We start from the raw sequence: 20144 nt of genomic DNA, 5'->3' as shown, positions 1-20144 counted from the left end.
TGTCGTAATTGGATTAATAATAACCTGAACTTTGTTCACGTCAATGGGCAGCGCCGTGACTTCGGCCTCTCTGGGAAATGTACGGAAGACAGTAATTAACAGGTTGGTGAACGATGGGAAATAATGGAGGCCAGACGGCGCAGCTCAATTCGTCTCGGAAGCTTTCTCCTCAAACCTGTTTGCACCAACGAGTTCAACTTAAGACAGGCGCAAAACAATAGTCTGACGCAGACGTGACGCTAGCTATATTAAAACTGGCCATAAACATTAATTAAATTTCTGCAGTTTGCCTAGGTGTGTCGAATGCACATTTTATCGCTTGGAGAAGTTGGAAATATCGCTCTGGCTCTAGTTCCGTGGAAAATGTTTAGTATTGTTAAAATACTCTGCAAACACTTTTCTAAACAGTCTTTATAAGAAATAGTTGATTATAACTTTTATTATATAAAATAATAAAACACCGCAGTGTTTGCAAGAGCGAATTATTGAGTACAGTATTTAACAATACAATATATTTTAGCACTTTATATTTTGAAGTTACCAGCATTTCATCTCAATATAATTACAACCATATTCTAACAACTTAACAACAATTTTGACACTCTTGGATGTGTGAGTTTTTTTCTTAAACCGCAGATAACATAGTTTTACGACGATCCATATAACTCTACGTTAAAAATTGCGCAACTTTTGTTTCGAACATTTTTCGATACGGTCAATAGTTCAGACGTAATCGTAAAAAGTATGTTACGAGTAGCGAACTTTGAGGGGCTGTTTCACCTCCTCAAACAGATTTTTCGCAGAAACAAAAAATACATGTTCAATAGTGTTAAATTCTCTACAAATTCATGCCAGCTAGAACGAAAACAAAATTCTCGTTCTGGAGATGTTCCCTTGTTAGTCTTTTATCCGCAATTGTATAAAGGATCAAGCGATTCATTTTCCAAATACGGATCAACTCAGTAAATACAATATATACAGGGTGTCTCAGCTATCTTGATCACCTCGAATAATGACTTAACAGTTCATTTTATAAAAATTTTGAGGCGCGGAACCTAAATGACATCAAGGGGTACATCTTATAAGGTACACGCTTTTTTGTGGGTGGAGGCATTTCAGAGATTTCAAGGTCACCTTGATTTTTTTTAACGTAAACACCTATTTGTTGTACCTATATCCAGGTTAGATTAGTGTACTGCTAGCTGTTCGATGACAAATTTTTTTGGATGCTTAAGCATGATAGCAGACGTCATAAATCGAAATAAGCTGTCGTTTTTTAACCGTCTACGCGATTGTATTGCAGCTGATGGACACCACTTTGAACATCGTTTGAATCAGAGTAAATGACATTTTCTTAATATTTCTTTGGTTTAAAAGAAGAACAAATTTTTTTTACGATGCTTGCCGAATTCGTCTCAGTATCCGCTATAAGAAGGCCGGAAAACAATTATAGGTTCATCTATAGAGAACTGATGCTGTTAACACAAAATTAAAGTTTCTCTTGAATCATGTTACAACAGCGAAAAAAATTCCATGGAACAGTTAGCAATATAATAATCTAAGCCGATCACGTTTCGTGGTTCACCCTGTATATAAAATTCGATCGCAGTAAATTTTGCTAAAAGTGCAAGCTGCCTCACGCCGAAACCACGGAAACCCCCAGACAAAATGTAATTAGTGGAAGTTCACCAAAAATCCCGCGTTTCGAAACGCAGCCAATCCTCTCATCGGGTAATTGTAACAAAAACAAAAAGCTCACCGCTTCCGGTGGTCGCATTTATTACGAAGCACTTTAGCTGAAAGAGGTTCCGTAAGAGGGAGAGAGTACCCGGTTTCCACGAATCGACCGTCGCCGCGAGCTGCTCAAGTCTTCCGCGGCGTCGGCGATGGAACCAATATAATTCCCGCTGAGTAAATTTTTACCGGCCACCGTCGGTGACACAGGGGTAGGGTGGGGATAGTGTGGGGACCGAGGGTCGGCACGCAATCGAGCTGACTCCACTTAATTAAAAGAGCCGGTCGCACGGGCGTATTGTCGGCGCGAGGAGACGTGCGTTATCTAGCCCGTTCACCCGTCCGTAAGCGAGCCTGTCTACACACGTAGGCATCCTCCTTCTGGCGTTCCAGCGACCGGTCCCGTGCCACCAACCCCCTTTGGCATTAGCCACCTGCTACTTGTCCCGTCCCGACCGTTCCCAAAGCCGTCGAGTGTCGCGATTCCCCTTTTTTTATTCGGCTGACCTCGTTGCAATTCCTGCAGACTGGCAGCCGCCACCTACCCCCTTTCTCTTTGAGAGTGTTCATCCGGACCACTCGATACACTTACATACACTGCTTTTGACGATGTTTATCCGGGGACGGGATCTCTGTGGAGGGTTGCAGTATGAATTTCGTTTGGGGTGTTGGTGTTCAATCCCGAAGACTGAACTGGAGGACACGTGTTCTCGAACGACGCACAATAGGAAGCAGCGTTTAAGGGGGGAGCATGGTATAAACGGACTGAAAATGAATGAGTCAAATGACCGGTTTTGCCGTTCTAAACCCTACCTTACTGAAGGGTTCGGCAGGTTTAGTGTTAAACCAAAATCTTTGAAAGTTTGAAAATATTTTATTGTAGAGTAAAATTGAATATAAAAATTTTTAGTTACTAAAAATAGTATAGTTATGAGGATTTATGTGCAGCCGGTGAGCAGTAAAAGGTGTTCCATGCCGGGGAATGTAACTAAAAACTTATTTAACCAACTCACCCGGCATTGCGTGTACATATTCTTTAACATCTTCTTCACAGCATTACTCTGCATTTATAATTTTATTGTTTCAATAAATCATACCTTTTGGCATTTTTACATAAAAAAAATTACCTTTTCTTAAAAAAATGTCATCATTTTTCAATCTTGCATTTTTTAACTTCAACATAGGTTCATGCTGTGAAAAAGATGTTGAAGAATATGTACATGCAAGGCTGAGACAGTTGGTTGAACGTTGTTTTAGTTACATACCCCAGCGCGAAAACACCTGTTTTACTCACCAGCTGCACATAAATCCTTATAACAATAATATTTATAACTTTGTCGTGAAACTAAAAATATTTGTATCCAGCTTAACTGTACAATAAAGTATTTTCAAAGTTTCAAAGAGATTGGTTTAATGCTTTCTTCGTAATATATTCTCCAATATTCGTTCATTTTTAGCTGTTTACAATCGGATACTCCCTTAAGGCCCATGAACCTTTTAGCGGCCCGAAAGAAAGTGATATTCAGGAATTGTTATTAAAGATTGGAAAGAAAATATGACAAAAACTACCTGGCCATTATTTATTATAGATTAAATAAAAAAAATTTTTGTTTCCGTATTCGTACCGCATGGCAAATTGTAAGTGGCGCTAATCGTGTTGATCCAAAATTACACTGTACAAACGGTGCTTACAATATTTCGATATAGAGTAGTCCGAAATCAAAATTTCATAAAAATGATTGAATCTTACTGCAATGTCTATTGTACGTCCTATCATGAAGTCGAAAAAATAAAATAGCCGCATTTGGTATGAATTTTAACACAGACATGCAAAAAAGGAAGGAAGTTTTACATATATTATTGTGATGAATAACAAAAGAATCTATGCTTTAAAATTTGCAACAGTATGTTATGCGATAACTGATTCAATTACACAAAGAATGCCACAAGAATTTTTAAAATCGATTAAAAATATTTTCTGTTATGATAGGCACCGTTTGTACAGTCCAATTTTGGATCAATACGATTGGCGCCATCTACAATGCAGGAATATTGGAACACAAATTTTGTTCATTTACTTGAATGTATAACAAATAAAAGCCAGGGAGTTTTTTTTTACCATATCTTTTTTGCTTTCTTTAAAAAAATTTCCTTGGTGTCACCATTTTTTTCCGACTGCTAAAGGGGATAACTCTCCTCCGTCCCTCATTCTTCTAAATTGTTAAATTTGTAGATTTCTTAACATAAAAGTTATGAAGTGTTAGCTAAATTTACCTGTACGTGACAGAATACATTTCTTAGGAGAAAAATGTCTCGAATTGCTATAAGAGTCCGATGAGGGTTAACTTCCTGTATACTTTCCCGTCGTACAACACGACCAATTTTCGAAGGTGAATCGTCTGGAATGTTTTTATGGCCTGGTAAATTCTTTTATTACCACTCGACATGACACCTCGCGATTCACCAAACACTTGGGTATCACGTACGACAGGCCACATCGAAGGGTCGATTGGGCCAAATCATGCAAAAAGCTACCAACCCTCAGTGATCTGAAATTAAGTAAATTTAGTTTGAAGATATTAATTTTTAAGAACAAGTAGCTTTATTTCTATTGGGTATATTGTATTTCTTGTTGTTTTACAATGTTTCCTAATGGCTTAATAGTGAGTAGTATAATTAATATAATTTGAAATAATCTATAGTTAAATTTAATTTGTTTTTGATTTTCTGTTGCTTAGTGGTTTCAATAATTGTATAATGTAAGCGTTGCCCTATGGGTTGGTAATTTTTTGCAAAATAAAAATAACAAAATTCAGGAATTCGTACTGTGTATAACTAATTTTTTGTCATTTCGACCCGTGGTAAATTTCTGCTTACCTTAGCACAATTGTCTTCCTCTAAAGTTCCGTTCGTCGGCGACAGACTTTATATAAAATCGCCCAAGACTTCTGACCAATCACAGAACACATCACCCACCAATCACAACGAAACCAAGTTTATATAAGCCCCAACACGCCACAATTAAAGCAAAATTCTCCTAAACTTTGAAAACGCATTTTGTTCAACCAATGCTTGTAACACGACTAATTCTCAATTTAAGTGAAGTTCGTTATTAAAGTTTTCGTTACTGTTATACTTCGATAATTTCGACGTTCCGCATTGTCCAACATAGTGGAATTTATAATTTCGTGAAATTCAAAAGAAGAATTGTGGTTGTCGGGACGTAACGGAGGATAGGCGAAATCCGTCTGAGACCAGGTATTAGGGTAAAAACAGGACATGCTATTATTTTTGGAACGGTTTTAAATTCTTCCACGTCTTTGCAGTCACACAACGCCGTCGTTTCGATCAGTATATCGACAAACGTCGATCGTGATACGTATACATGTGTATGCAACACTATATTACGATGTTTTCTGTGTTCTTGAGTGTTTTGATCTAATTTCCGAAAATTTTGAAATTTGACAATTGCTGATAGTATTGGGTGAGTACTTTTTAGTATAAATTATGTCATTGTCATATATTATAGTATAAATAAAGCGTAATAAAGTGGTGGAAGTCTGAAGAATTGGATGAATTTTGTTAAAATGACTTGTCACTGCACTCACAACAACGATTAATATTATAACGTTAAATATTATAACAATACATTTCATCAGATCTTTTGCAACTTTTTGAAAGTGAAGAAATTAGTTAATTTCTAAATTCGTAAATATTCAATAGTTTATTATCTGTCTCGATCGATCAAAATAGATGTGTTATCATTATCATCAGTAGTTCCAGTATTATGTACCCACTCTCGCACAGATTTACGTTGTGAAACAAATTTTAGTTTGTATATACAAATGGATGAAATTGGAAAGCAACAAATTTTCTTTGTATTATGAACAGAGACGGTTATTAAATTGTAGACATACTGACTACATATTCTATGTCAGCGTCCTATATTCAAGCCATGTGCGACGCTACTGTATTCTGTCTTTCTGTGTCCTGCACAGCAACCCTTATTTCGAGCGCATACAATTGTCAGCATAAGGATTTCTCAGTGGCATTCTCATATTCGTGCTTCAGAGGGTTGTAAAAAAACATAAACATAGAAAAATTCGAAGAAATGGAACTCTTTGAAATTCAATAGGAATTCTTCCATAAGTTAACACTAGTACCATTATCAAATACCTCTACAATTCCGTCAGTATTAAATAAATTTATAAATATACAGATGTAGACATCTAAGACTTTCAAACATTGAAAACTCAGCTGTTACGATCTATGACGAAATACCTAAACATTAGAAATTACCATCATACAATTTTCAAACCAGGAATTTATTCGTTTCATTGAACTTTTGAACTTCGAACAAGTTAAATGCATGCAACAACGAAGCTTGTTCGCTCTACTCGTCATGCTTCTCGCTCGATCGATCCATGCAATATGTTCTTGCATTACCATCGAGACAGCCGAAACAGATTCGTTTCGAATTATATCTCCGTAAAATTATTTAAATGAAATTCCTGCCCGGCGAACGGGCATAAATCGCGAGTGGACAAACCACGGTGGGTGCGTGAAATGAGCGATTTAAAATTTTCCCCGGCCCCTGTGTCGCATAAATTTACACGAAATGTTCTTATGAAATTATTAATAACGATTTTCAGATCCCTCGTTATTTCGGCCCGACGCGATCATTTATCCGATATTTAACCTAGCGGAGAAACCATTACACGTATAACCTTTTTAACTTATCTGTTTTTCATTCACGTGGCTCCACAATTTACCGATTTTCGACGTCGAATTTTCATGCTTCAAACAAATAACGATCCATTTGAATTTTTCACGTACGTACACGTATCTATATTAACAGACTTTATAACAATACCTGGACAGCGCTGTTTCACAGTTCGTTACTTTTCAATGTATCATTGGCAATATGCAATTTTACAAACGAGATCAACGATATTCAATCATAGTAGAGTTACTGATTTAAGAATCACTGGATTAACAATGGTTAAGAATAAAAAATCGATTTTTTTAAAATTAAAATTTCTTAAAGTATATCACATTGAAAATGTTTCCCCAAAGTGATGTGCTTTAATTCATTGAAATGACAAAGTTATAACGATTGTAAGAGTAGGTGTACCGCTGCACAAGTAAACGTATTTTCCTTGAAACCATGTTTTCTAAATTGGCTGCCACGATATCTCAATGAGTTAATCAATCTACTTTAACTTTGACGTATATATAAAATAGACGCTGTTTATTTTGTGAACCACTATTATGTCAATATCTGCAATAGTTTTTTTTATCGCCTGAAGAAGTTTCAAATTTAATGAATTTTTGCTTTACACGGTTACCATATTTGTTAAAAAAAATTGTTCTGTTTCATAACAGTTCACAAGATAGCCACTTTTCTGTAGAGTAAGATTACCTGTGATTTTTTTGTTCCCATGAATACAACAACGTCAATCGTGGCAACAGCTATTCAGAGCGAAACCCTGCAAATAACACGTAATAACTTTGTTAACATTAGAGTGAATTGCCGAAAAATTTCACGGTGCTTTCCTGAAATATGCACAAACACCTACAAACAAAGGCAAGTTCCTTGGTCTAATAATTCTTAGTTCTAAAAATTGCTTAAAAATGACGTCTCCGACTGAGAATACCCCCTAACGAACGTTTAGGTAGCCAGTCACGTTATAAAATGCGTCGACGAAATTCAATTTCATCGGAAACCAATTGTTGCACTCGCGAAACGGTTACGCAAAGGGTATCTAAATTTCGGACCAGCGCCATATTGGATTTCCGATGATCCGTCCGCGAGGGGCCAGGGAACATTGAATTTCCGGGAGAAGGAATGTCGTATAATTGAAAGTACAGGAAGCGCGCGTGATTTCATTAAATTTCATCGAATTTATTATCTTCGGCCGGTTTGATCGTGACGCACACCGTTTAAACGCTTTTCATTCGGACGACGCAGTGGGTGTAGAGGTGCGACGAAACAAGGTGAGGGGAATAGGGACACGGTTGGAGGGAGGGTGGTGGTGTTCAAAAGTGAGGTAATGCGATTACCGACTTTAGCTCTGGGGCTCGTCACGATACGAGGGGGGTCGGCCGAGCGAAAACAGATTATTTTAATTTAAAGCAACAAACTCTCCGATTTTCCTCCTTCCCCTCCCATTCCGTACACTCTAATCCCTACCCGCCGCAAATTTGACGTACGCGTGTATCCGCATTGTCACGGCCAGTAGTTTCCGGATTCAGCATTAGGATAGAACGGGGCCATTTCCGGGAGAACGAGGCGACGGTGCCTAGCTGGCCTGATGAAAATCAAACAGAAGATTCTACGCGGAGCTTTTCCCGCGACAACGTTACATTCCGCGTTTCCTCGAATTTTCTTTTTTCCGCTGTTCGTCTATTTTTTCTTTTCGGTCCGTGGGCGTTCTCGCCGAGGAAACTTTTCATCAACGTCAACCGCGAATTAGCGAACGGTGTGCGCCGTGCAATTTCGAGGCAAAAGAAAAACTGAGAGGAGCGTTACTTCCCTCGAATTGTGCGAATGGAGTGAAATTATTGGAATGCGAGTGAGATAGAAAATTCGGCGAAAAGTGAAATAAAGGAATTTCGAATTCTTTCGAGATGAGACTGTTTTTATTGTTCTTGCGATGCGATGGTTTCGATTCGAGTTTGGGAATATGTAGACGGAAGGAGGGGAGACTGAGAGTAAATGATTTATTTATTTATTTAGTTATTATAGGGTTTATACCCAGGTTTCGCTCTGAATGGCTGTCGCCACGATTCACGTTGTTGTATTCATCGGAACAAAAAAATCAAAGGTAATCTTACTCTACAGAAAAGTGGCGATCTTGTGAACTGTTATGAAAAAGAAACATTTTTTTTAAATATGGTAGCCGTGTAAAGCAAAAATTCATTAATTTTGAAACTTTTTCAGGCGATAAAAAAAACTATTGCAGATATTGACATAATAGTAGTTCACAAGATAAACAGCGTCTGTTTTATATGTATGCTTACAGTGGGTGTCAAAAGTATTCGTACACCCTTTAAAACGGAACAACTCTTGTAAAATTGGTCCAAATGACTTGAGTTTTTTTTCTGAAGTTAGAGACATTAATTTACTAAATGATGTGAAAAAAAAATTGGAAAAAATTGCAATTGGTCCGAATCGCGAAGAAAATATTAAAGGTCGTGTTTTACAACTTTTTAATCTGAGACTATAATGAAAATTTAATAAATACATATCGAAGATTTATGTTAGTTACATACATGTTGAAAATTTCATCAAAATCGGTTAACGTTGCTACGAGATACAAAAGGTTAGAAATATTGAAAATCGTAGTTTTTCCCGACTTTCGACCTACAACTGCAGTAAATCTAACAATTCTCACATCTTTTGATGCCTGTCGCTCGTTTCTGTATTAACCGATTTCAATGAAAGTTTCAGTATGTACGTAACTAACATAAATCTTCGATACGTATTTACTAAATTTTCATTATTTCCTCAGATTAAAAAGTTGTAAAACAAGACCTTTAATATTTTCTTCGCGATTCGGACCAATTGCAACTTTTTCAATTTTTTTTTTCACATCATTTAGTAAATTAATGTCTCTAACTTCACAAAAAAACTCAAGTCAGTTGGACCAATTGTAAAAGAGTTGTTCCGTTTTAAAGGGTGTACGAATATTTTTGACACTCACTGTATATAAAATGATCTACAAATAACAATAGAGACAGTTACAGTTGGCACATCAGTTGAGCACATTTAGTAAGCGCATATACTGAGCGTGGACTATGATTCTGTTTTGCTTATTACATTTTGAAAACGTCCACGTAAGTGAAGTGATGCTCGGGCGTTGTTCAGATAAGAGGTCCTCGGTTGGTGTTCAGTTAATCGGGCACTCGCTAAAATTTCGATGAAATAAATGGAGTTCCGATACGCACTGCTGTACTGTATTTAATAATGGTTCATACCCGTGATTGTTATACTTATAGGATTGTTCAATCTAAAACCAATGTATCTGACAAAATTTGTGTTACGCTCTCTCTAACATTAGCTTATATTTTGAGAATTGTGGAGACCAAATGGTTGAAGCATACTCTAATTGAGGCCTGACTAATTGAATATACAGTAATTGTTAACAGTGTTGGTGTAAATATCTTTAAAATTAACTTGTTAAATCTTTCAAATTAACAATGTTTTGAGAGCTGTGCTTATAAAGTTATTGTAGTGCTTTGTATGATACAATTCTACCATGAAAATTAAAAGACGCGTAGCTATTTCAGGGAAAAACTGTTTGAGCAATATGTCACCAGAACTTGTTAACTGTTACAAATTAAATACTTTATCATAAATTACAGATCGAATACTAATTAGTATAATTAATAACTAAGTTAAATAATGTCGAAATATGGATAAGTAAAGACATGATTAATTAGCTTAATTAAGTTAAGTAATTTATGAACGAAGCTAATTAAATTCTGGACCAAATTATTACAATTAATTAACTATAAATTATTGAAATACCGTGCAATCGTTACGAGGCATACTCTGTGGAAATAGATCCTACGCGGTGGGGAATTCAGAAATTAGTTTAAAAGAAAAAGCCGAAAATTAATGTCCACTTTCGAATCAAATATTCCTTGTGTGAAGATAATCCACGTAGAGCAGCATATGACGATCATTCGATACTATTGTATGTATGCTCATGAGCCAGTAATTAAATGATAATATCGGGACGGATTATTTGAATTTATAATTTTTGTGATTTTCACGGAGCAAGAGATACGTGACCGGTGATCGAACGTAGAGAAATTCAGTAGAGGCAAAAAGCGCGGGATGGGGGAAAGTAGTAGAGGACACTGAGTAAGGGGCCAGATGTCGAGCGAAGGCAGAAAATGTGCAAACATCCGACAGGTTGAGCAGCTTTCACAGGAAAAGGGCGGGAATATGTACCCATGGTAATGAAAATGGCAAAAAGCACTCCACTGCTAATTAATGGAAAGATCGTTTTGTTCCGGAAATCCTGTTCTTTGCGCGTCTAGGATTTCATCAACGTGAACGCTTCCTCTGTTTCGACTCACATTTTTGGCATTTGTCATGACAGCTCAATGTATGACGTTCGTCAATCGTGAGTGAAAACGATCGTCCGTTCAGTTTTAAAAATCTCTTTCACTTGACAGTTACAATTCATTCAAACAATATACCTTTTTGTCGATATCAAGTATCTATGGAGTTTTCAAACGTGATATCAAATCATATACAATTTTCCTTCCCCTTTCGTTTCTTTCCTTTAGTTACAATAGCTTTCTCACAAGAGCGTTAATTTTCATATATCTGGAAACATTATTAGAAAAATCATTCAGTTGCTTGTGATTATCCACAAGGTAATTGCATGTGCTCATATCTGTTGTAACTTACAATAATTGGCATTCCATGTTCTATGTAAAAATTTATTTGTTAATGTAATATTGGTACAATACTGTAAATGAAAGTTTCTGCACCGGGAGAGTATAAAATAATAAAGTTATATTAAGTATTCGTTCTATGCAAAATATTCTTCAATGCAGAATTCTTCTCCTTATTGTGAAAATAGTTATCTATAAAAAATAACCTGACGTTCAAATTATGGTTATGAACAACATACAAAAAAAAATAATTACTGGAATTCAGGTAATGTTTAAGAACATGTTTGTTACGTACAACGAATAATTTAACATCGTCTAATTAAGTGAATAAACCTACGTACAAATATACATACATTGGAATATACCATAAAAGGACACATTTCACACGTCTTTTGTAATTAATCACCCTGACAGAAGCTAAGACTCAGACACGAACAGAGTGTCCACTTCGTAGAATGCCGCAGAGTCGAAATTAGCTCCCCCTCGAGGCACCGATGTAAAATTTGTAACCGTGTCGCTTGTCATCGGCATTTAAAACTGTTCCGAGTCGTTCTGAAATTTCTCCGGCGCCGCGTCGAAGGAACTTTTTAATTCAACCGCGACATCCGGAGATTATTTAATAGCGGGGCAATCGATCGTGCCGCCACCAGTGGACAAACTGGATGCGGTCATTAGTATGCAGCGAAACGTTCTGCGTCTCTGAACAAATACAGCATGATAATAAGTCCAGTGGAGAACGCTTGTGCAAGACTCCGAGACTACCGAGTATTATATGTGTCGTATTATTTTGTCATTGCTGTACTGCGAAACACCGAAGATCTGAATCTGAAATCGTACAGTCATTACTGGACTGTGTATGTTTATGGATTTAAAGCAAATTTAGAGATTGGAAAGATACTGCAAAAAAAACTTTTAGCAAGAATCAATGAAGTCTTTCACAAATAACACGAAAACGTTATATGTACGTCCAGGGTACGTACATTCCCGATGTTCGGTAGATTCGGAGGATGTCCCAAAGTGGTCCACATGTCCTCCTACTATGATCTGTAAATGTCATAGGAAGGTCGTACTTACAAAGTGGAACATTCTAGGGATGTCCTGTGTTAGCATTCTCAGAACATTTTCCAAATGTGTAGAAGTAGCACTCTCTGTATATTTTGGGAACGTTCAAAGAGTTGTTAAAAACGTTATGGTAATGTCTTAAGACACGTTTCTCAAATGTTTAGAATTACGGTTAGATTTCATTCTCTACAAGGTCATAAAAGTTAGGTTACGTTAGTTTGTGTTTCATAAATAAAAGATTAACTTTCCTGCGATTAGTAGAAGTTAGATTAACTTAGTTCCTGTTAATAAATAAAAGGTTAAATTTCCTATAAGGAATTATAATGGAAATATAGGTCTCGGGGTATGATCTGTGTGTACATTGTGTTTATTTCTATTTCCAAAGCAAAAGACTGATTATGTGTTGGTTAGAGACAGTTTAAAAAGAAAATCACTGATCGAAAGCAAAATACTGATTCTGTGTTGGTTAGAGGCAGTTTAAGTAGCTGAACTACTCAGTTAAGTAGCTAGAAGTGTTGCATTGTAAATGATATCTTTGAAAAGTGAATAAAAGATTTTTTATAAATTCCAATCTTCAATATAATCTTGTGAAAACATTCCTGTTATTTTTTTTATAATTAAAGCGGTACGATACGATCGTCTTTCCAGTCGTACCACAATTTCCGATACACACACTGTATATCCGAAACGGAAGACGCCCGAGCTACGGACCGTACGATATTCCCCAATAAAAGCGACTTCGGGTCAATCGAACCTGTCTGTATCCAGGAAAGGGGTCAGGGATGTATCGGTTGAAAGGGTCCTTTTGTGCGACCGATTGATATACTTTTTGGGGAATGATGGGGCAGCCGGAATTCCTGCTCTCGATGTCTGAGCGTTCCATCGTGCTCAGTTCGTATCAAATTTCGGAATGCACAGAGAGTACCGTCAATGCTTCTACAAACGAGAACAAATTAATCTTTTAAAAAGAATAATATCGAAAATGTGGAATACCATAATTACTAGACTATGGATGTTTATGCGAATTCAAAATTTTAGACATTAACTTATGAACATTCAAATCTGATTGAAATTTAGTTACTGTACCAAATGTCTTATTACAATTTTTATTTTACTGCATTTTATATGCCAAATTTGCTATAAATGTATAAACATCCAGTTACATATGAGGCTTTATTTTAAAACATTCTATTCACATGTATGATTCAGATTTTGTCTAATTATTTGTTTATTTCTCATTGGTTCTTTTTGTGTTAATTTTTATACGTGCATTACCGATATTTATTGAAATTCTGGCTTTCATAGAATATTTTGTAAAAATCAGTTTCGAAGTAAATGATATTTCATCAGTTATATGTATTATTATGTTAAAAATAAAGTAACCAATTTATTATCTTCAATTCTGCTGTCGTTTTATCGTGACTGATTACTTATATCTATTGTTGTCTCTATAATTGTTGATAGTAAGAGTGTAGTATTTATTGTTTCAACAATTGAATACACGCTAATAGAAGGTGACGAAGTCAGTAGAACAGTAATGAAATTGTATCATTTTCAGTAGCTGCAACAAGTAGAAACAGCGAGCAATGGTCAGACATGTTATTCGAATCGTATTCGATTCTACATATAAAAGCATAGTGAATTTTCTGATAAATGATGTTTTGCGTGAAAAAGTATTATTCCACGCGTTTCATTTAATAACGACTATAATTAATCAGACATTGAATGTCAAGACCGCAGAAATTTGACCATTCACGATCATTGGGTGACCGTCCCTTCATGGTTGATTCGTTACTCCATTAAGAACTTATTGCGAGGGGTAAAGAGCTAAATATAGGGGAGACACTCCTAGAATGTATACCCATCCTTATGAGATCGTAAAAATGGAAGTTATGTCTGGCGTGTTCCGCAATTGGAAAAATGACGCTGGATAGTAAAATTCTTGTGGTTCTGTAATGGGTCCTGAGAATTTCAAGACAATGAGTTTCGAATAGTTGTACGCTCACAATTATATACAAGCAGATTAATTTCAGGACCGACATTCATTAAGCATTTTTTATTGCTCTCACACTGTAAGCGTATGTCGTGGTAATCGCTTTTTTAACTAGTCTATTAGTAATATAATTTTTTAAAAGACGCTTGGAATCATTCTCCTGTTTGTAGTAATATACTGTGTGGACGAGATTGCTTTTGAATGGTAGAAGTATCGTTTTGTTCAAGGTATTGAACTAATTAAACTAGTTAGTTATTTAACTATCTAGGAATCACTGCTTGTACAACTGTTTTTCCATTCATATTGATAAAGTCTAAACGAAGTGTACATCAACATTTTGTAATTAAATTCAGTAATAACAACTCTGCCAATGATCGGAATAATACAATTTTATTACAGCAGGTCTACAGACCAGGACAAAAATTTTATCTTTATAGTATTTGAGAAGATAAAATTTTAGATAAATTTTTGAATGTTAATATAAATAAATAGTTCTTTATTTGTCTTATCAATGATCAATGTTGCTGGAGTTTATGAAATTGTCAATTTGTACAGTTTTAATTTTCAAAATTTTATACAGAATATCCAGTCTATATTTATTCAGCCTATAAAGACACTCGTTACGAATAATCTAAAAATTCAACTTATGGAACGTCTATCTGGAATACAGAAAATATTTTTTTTTTCAAACATACATCCGAATAAGCAACCACAGTTCGACGTGTAAACGTGTTTTTCAATCGCCAGGCGATCTAGCCACTTACAGTTCGCAGATTCGTTCGAGAACGCGTTTACGGAAAGCCCCGTCGAGATTCTTCCTCCGCCGTCGGGCCGGTGTTTATCGAGTAATTACTATTTTCAATTAACGTTCGTTCGATCGATTATTTTTCACTTAAACGAAAATTGCCGTGTGATCGGTCGAAAATTCCGCCTGCTGATTGGTTTCTCTGTAATTAATTTTTCCTCGCGTATTAAATCATTCGCGCCGTTGCGTCTCGATCACCGAAACACGCTCGACCCGACCGAAGATTTCCATACTGTCAATTACGAGGACAAACGCTCGCGCGCGCACGATCGTTGCAATCCATTCCCTATCAATGTACGAACGTCCAACAAACAAAATCGCCGTCGAAATTAATTCCCTGGTGTAGACTGGTGTCTGGAGAACGTTATACGATTTTCACGTGCTGAGAATATCAAGATTTAGGGGACTGTACGCATGTTTCATTTGTTACCTATAATTTATGGTTAACTATGTATTTGTGTAATAATTCAATCTTTGCTAATACGTTAAAAAAATAGGAGGGACGGTTTCGTTTAGTAAATAATACTACAACTGTTTGTATCCATTTGAATTGTACAGAATTTCCATTGAAATGGTGTACGTCATTTTTCAGTTGTACATTATAATTAACTACATTATAATAGACTGCGGATCTATAAACAAAATGACATGTTTTAATGAAATTCATAAAGGCAAGAACGGGTGTAGGAATTTCTTCCTTCCCTTAAGTGTCTCATTGAATTGAGAATAAAATACAGAACTCGTAGCAACTGATGAAAGTTTTGTTTTTTATTGTATTTCAGAAAGCCCTATAGGCTATAAATGCATAAAATCCACAGTTTTGTTATAATACAATATTTGTGGTATTGGGTTGGTAAAAATACCTCAGAAATTGTGAATAATCATACGGTGGACATTTTAATAATTGTGTATGGTTATTGCAAATTCTGAGATAATGACGATAACAGCAATAGAGTGTCGTTTAGAGAAGCGTCAAAATGAATAAGAAAAGATGAATATCCTAATCCAAAATTAATTTTATTTGCAGTAAGGAATGATAATTCGAAAATGTTTTTTAATGTCATGCAATTCTTTAAAAGATCAAATTATATTATCTGATATTAGGCGGTCATCTCCTGGCGACTAGAAATTATCAAGATCGCGATTTTTGGAGGCATCATGTGTACCCTCACCTGTACGTGCTTCGTGGGTTACCGAAATTATCAGAACCCAAGATTCAAATATGTGTCTGTGGGTTCCGAATGAGTTTCATAACCTACTGAACTAATTCAGGTGAGAAGCACAATTCACCCTCTAAACCGCGAACAGTTAACACATCCTTATCACATCTAGCCACAGTCGTATGTACAAATGCAATTTTAATCAAGTGTTAGATTGATACATTATAACCCCTTGCCTTATAATATCTTGTCAGACTCGTGGTGACGATTTCAATATGGAATTAAATATACATGAATTTTATTCGTTTTCTTTGAGTCGAAGTGAAATACTATTCTGTCGGAATTAATATTTAATATTTTTGAGGAAATGTCCAATTGCGATAACAGAATTTCTTTTGTTTGTAGAAAACTAGTAACAATAAAGTAAGGGAAGGTTATTGAATTTGGACCAACGCCTACGTTAAACCACTACTGTAACTTGTCATGTGCAAAGCAATTTGTGCAGTATAACGTGTGTTGCCTGTATACAAAGTTAGTTAATGCAATCACCTCTATCATACACATATTGTCTATCATACGGTGCAAATTATTTACCCATGACAAGAGACAGTAGTGGTCCAACCTATGCGATGGTCCAAATTCGAAAACGTTCTCTAAATTCTGAAGACTATACATGTATGTCAAGAAAATCATATAGCAGAGGATTAATAACAAAATTCTTTCCATATGATAAGAAATTTTTTTTTCAAACATGAAAATCAGTAATTCAATCAACTAAGTATTCTCCATTACATGCGGTGTAACACATCACTCCCAAAACATGATCTATCTTCAGAACATTCTGATGACAGTAATACAAAAGTATCGCTTTGAAAATTCCCCCATTACGCATGCATCAACCGAATAGATAGCACCACGCTTCAGTCCACCATGAAAATAAAAAGATACCAAGAAGATGAAAAATGCACTCCGACTGCTCGATCATTTTTCAACATGCCATCGCATCCCATTTCACACAGCATCGAACGTATTAAGTGTCAACGCTAGGGGTTAACGACTCTCATCGAATGCTTACCCCCACCCCCAGCCTCCTCCCCGCTGTTGCACTTTATTACAACCAGTTCGAGACGCGATAAAAGATCGCCGTGTGTGTCCCTCCGTGTTCTCCCTCGGTTCGTTTCCCCATCTCGTCCCCGAAAGCAACGAGCCCCGACACATCGAAGGGGTTCGCTGGTGATCGAGCCATCAACCCGAACGAGCAGTCGAGACGTCTCTTTGAATGCCCGGTCATAAGAGGGGAGGAAGTCGCGACAGGACTTCAGATAGCCCTAATGGCAAACGAGAGGCGTCGCTATAGAACCCTGGAATGACAGGAAGACGAGCAACGTACCAGACACGGGTAGCGATCGAAGCAAAAAAAGTGAAAGAAGACCAGCTGGAAGACGGTTTGAAGGGGGTGGTGGGAATCGAGCAAAGAGATTCGAGCAGAATCCCGATGGCTAAGTGGTTATCTTATCTTAACAGTGTCGGCGTAGTATCTTGGCGACGTGGCACCCTAACGCTTCCTAAACGGAAATTAACACCACCCTCACACCTCCAGTGGTGCCCTTCTAGACGTCCGCGACATTCGAGGGCAAGGGAAAAATCAATAGATATTATGTCACAACCGTGGTGAATCGTGCCTCGGCGGGATCCTCTTATCGATCTTGGAGGTGAATGAAAGGGTGGTGTGTGAGATCGTACTTCTGGTGGAGAATTGTTTGTTACAATAAGAGCCTTAATTTCCTGAGGTGTGCGGCGGTAATACTTGACCGAAGCTGTTCCTTCTCGCTAGCCTCGATACGCGTGTTTGAGTCTGTGGTCGATAAGAACCGACGATACTGGTCTTTATGTTTCGGGGTCGTCAATGTAATAGATCCTTGATATGGGAGTACATCACTCTGAGGCTTCTAACACGAAATCTACAGAACACTTCAAACAGGGCTATGCTCGTATATATTCTAAATACACGTATAAATAAATAAATAAAAAGGTAGGAATTAGTACGGAAAAACCGGTCACTTGACCGGCCGCGGTAGATATAGGGGAAAAAATAGGTAATACTTGGAAATCTCCTCTTCGTAAGTTAACTTTCAATTTTTTAAATTGATTTGTTTCGATATCCTATATTATTCAATTTTTTAGAAACTTTGATTTTTTTTGTAAAAAGTGAGTTTCCCGCCTCACACTACGGTCATTGCTGTGGTTATTAACATTTTTGTTATTTCCATTTTTGTAGTTTTGTTATTTTCTGGAAGCTAATCTATTTTTTTCAATTTTGTATAACAATTTTTAGAAACCTAACCACTGTGTTATGCGGGAGTTTCTTGTACTAGCGTGATGGTAACCTGAATACCTGAATTCAACTTTCTATTTTTAAGGAAATAAAGCGCGATGTGGAAGTTTGAGATGTGGAACGAAGGTGATACGTCCTACCGGATTATTTTTATTGTTCTATTTTTTATTAATCTCACACGTGGTAAGGCTTATCGGTATAGATGTTCGACCGTGCATTAATTATAATATTAACGAAACTGGAGTGCACAATATAGCGGGATCCAATTTCCTCGGGCATCAGACCGAACCGTAACTAATAATTACTCGATGATATGATAAATTTTATTATACGTTTCGATGCATTGTGCGGATAATAACGTTGTGCGGCATTATTCGCGTCGCCATGTTTCCCGCGTTGCGTGATTCTTTAGACGAGACGGAGGTTGATGCACAGTACATAATTATAGCAGAGAAACTGTTTAATATTCTTTACATAGACTGTTTCACGGAGGGGTTAGGTTATTTTAAGGGGTAAATTTCGTAGTTATTGACGAAATGGCGAAAGGAATATACTGTTGTACGTAACGATTGCAATTAGATCAGAAACATAAATTGTTAATGTCGAATATCAATTCTACAACTGGAGTACAGAAACGTTTTTCTATAATTATTGTTCATATGTGATAAAAAGTTAATCACTTCAGCTTGGTTTTTATTGGTATTGCAATTTTTATTCAATGCGCTATATTATGCAATGTATTTCAGATCGATATTAAAGTGAACAGATTTTACTGTAAATTAAATAGAAGAGGAAGAAAACGACAGGGATATTCTGGCAGAATTAATATGAACCCTGCCCCAAATTGTTCAATTTAAGATCTGATTATAGGAATTAATAAACTTTGTCTCACATTTGACCCGTCCCGTATCATAATTGCAGTAATAATGATACAGTAGAAATTTTGGCTCATTCGCAAATTTTTATTGTATTTTATTGTAATGCGTTCGTACATCTCTTAAATAGTATTATCGTACACTGATTGGAAGAAAAATATTGCAAGTATTCCAAGTATTCCAAGTATTCCAAGTATTCCAAGTATTCCAAGTATTCCAAGTATTCCAAGTATTCCAAATATTGCAAGTATTCCAAGTATTCCAAGTATTCCAAGTATTCCAAGTATTCCAAGTATTCCAAGTATTGCAAGTATTCCAAGTATTCCAAGTATTCCAAGTATTCCAAGTATTCCAAGTATTCCAAGTATTCCAAGTATTCCAAGTATTCCAAGTATTCCAAGTATTCCAAGTATTCCAAGTATTCCAAGTATTCCAAGTATTCCAAGTATTCCAAGTATTCCAAGTATTCCAAGTATTCCAAGTATTCCGAGTATTTCAAAGATTCCGAGAATTATTTGCCATATTTTCGAACGCAGCAACTATAATGTAAGATCCCCTAAGTGGTTTGGGCAGTGTATATAAAAAGAAATTTCGATATCGATCTCAATTGACCCGATATCAACCCCCTATATCCCTGGTGGAGGGTCGGTCGTTGAGATTTACATATTTTAATATTACGATAAATAAAGGAACCAGAAATATATGTATGTATTTAGTAGTTTGGAGAGATAGAGCGAAGCTAGTTGCTCAAAGTGACGGAAAGTTC

General features: G+C 36.3%; 1 protein-coding gene across 1 annotated transcript in view; it reads left to right on the top strand.

The window, feature by feature from the left end:
• Positions 1-20144, top strand: part of LOC107186493 (discoidin domain-containing receptor 2-like) — a 111016-nt gene that overhangs the window by 38991 nt on the left and 51881 nt on the right. The gene's annotated exons all lie outside the window — the stretch shown is intronic.

The sequence above is a fragment of the Dufourea novaeangliae genome, unplaced genomic scaffold (assembly GCF_001272555.1).
Source record: "Dufourea novaeangliae isolate 0120121106 unplaced genomic scaffold, ASM127255v1 scaffold65, whole genome shotgun sequence".
Lineage (NCBI taxonomy): Eukaryota > Metazoa > Arthropoda > Insecta > Hymenoptera > Halictidae > Dufourea > Dufourea novaeangliae.
The sequence above is the reverse complement of the archived record's forward strand: the minus strand, read 5'-3'. Positions and strand labels throughout refer to the sequence as shown.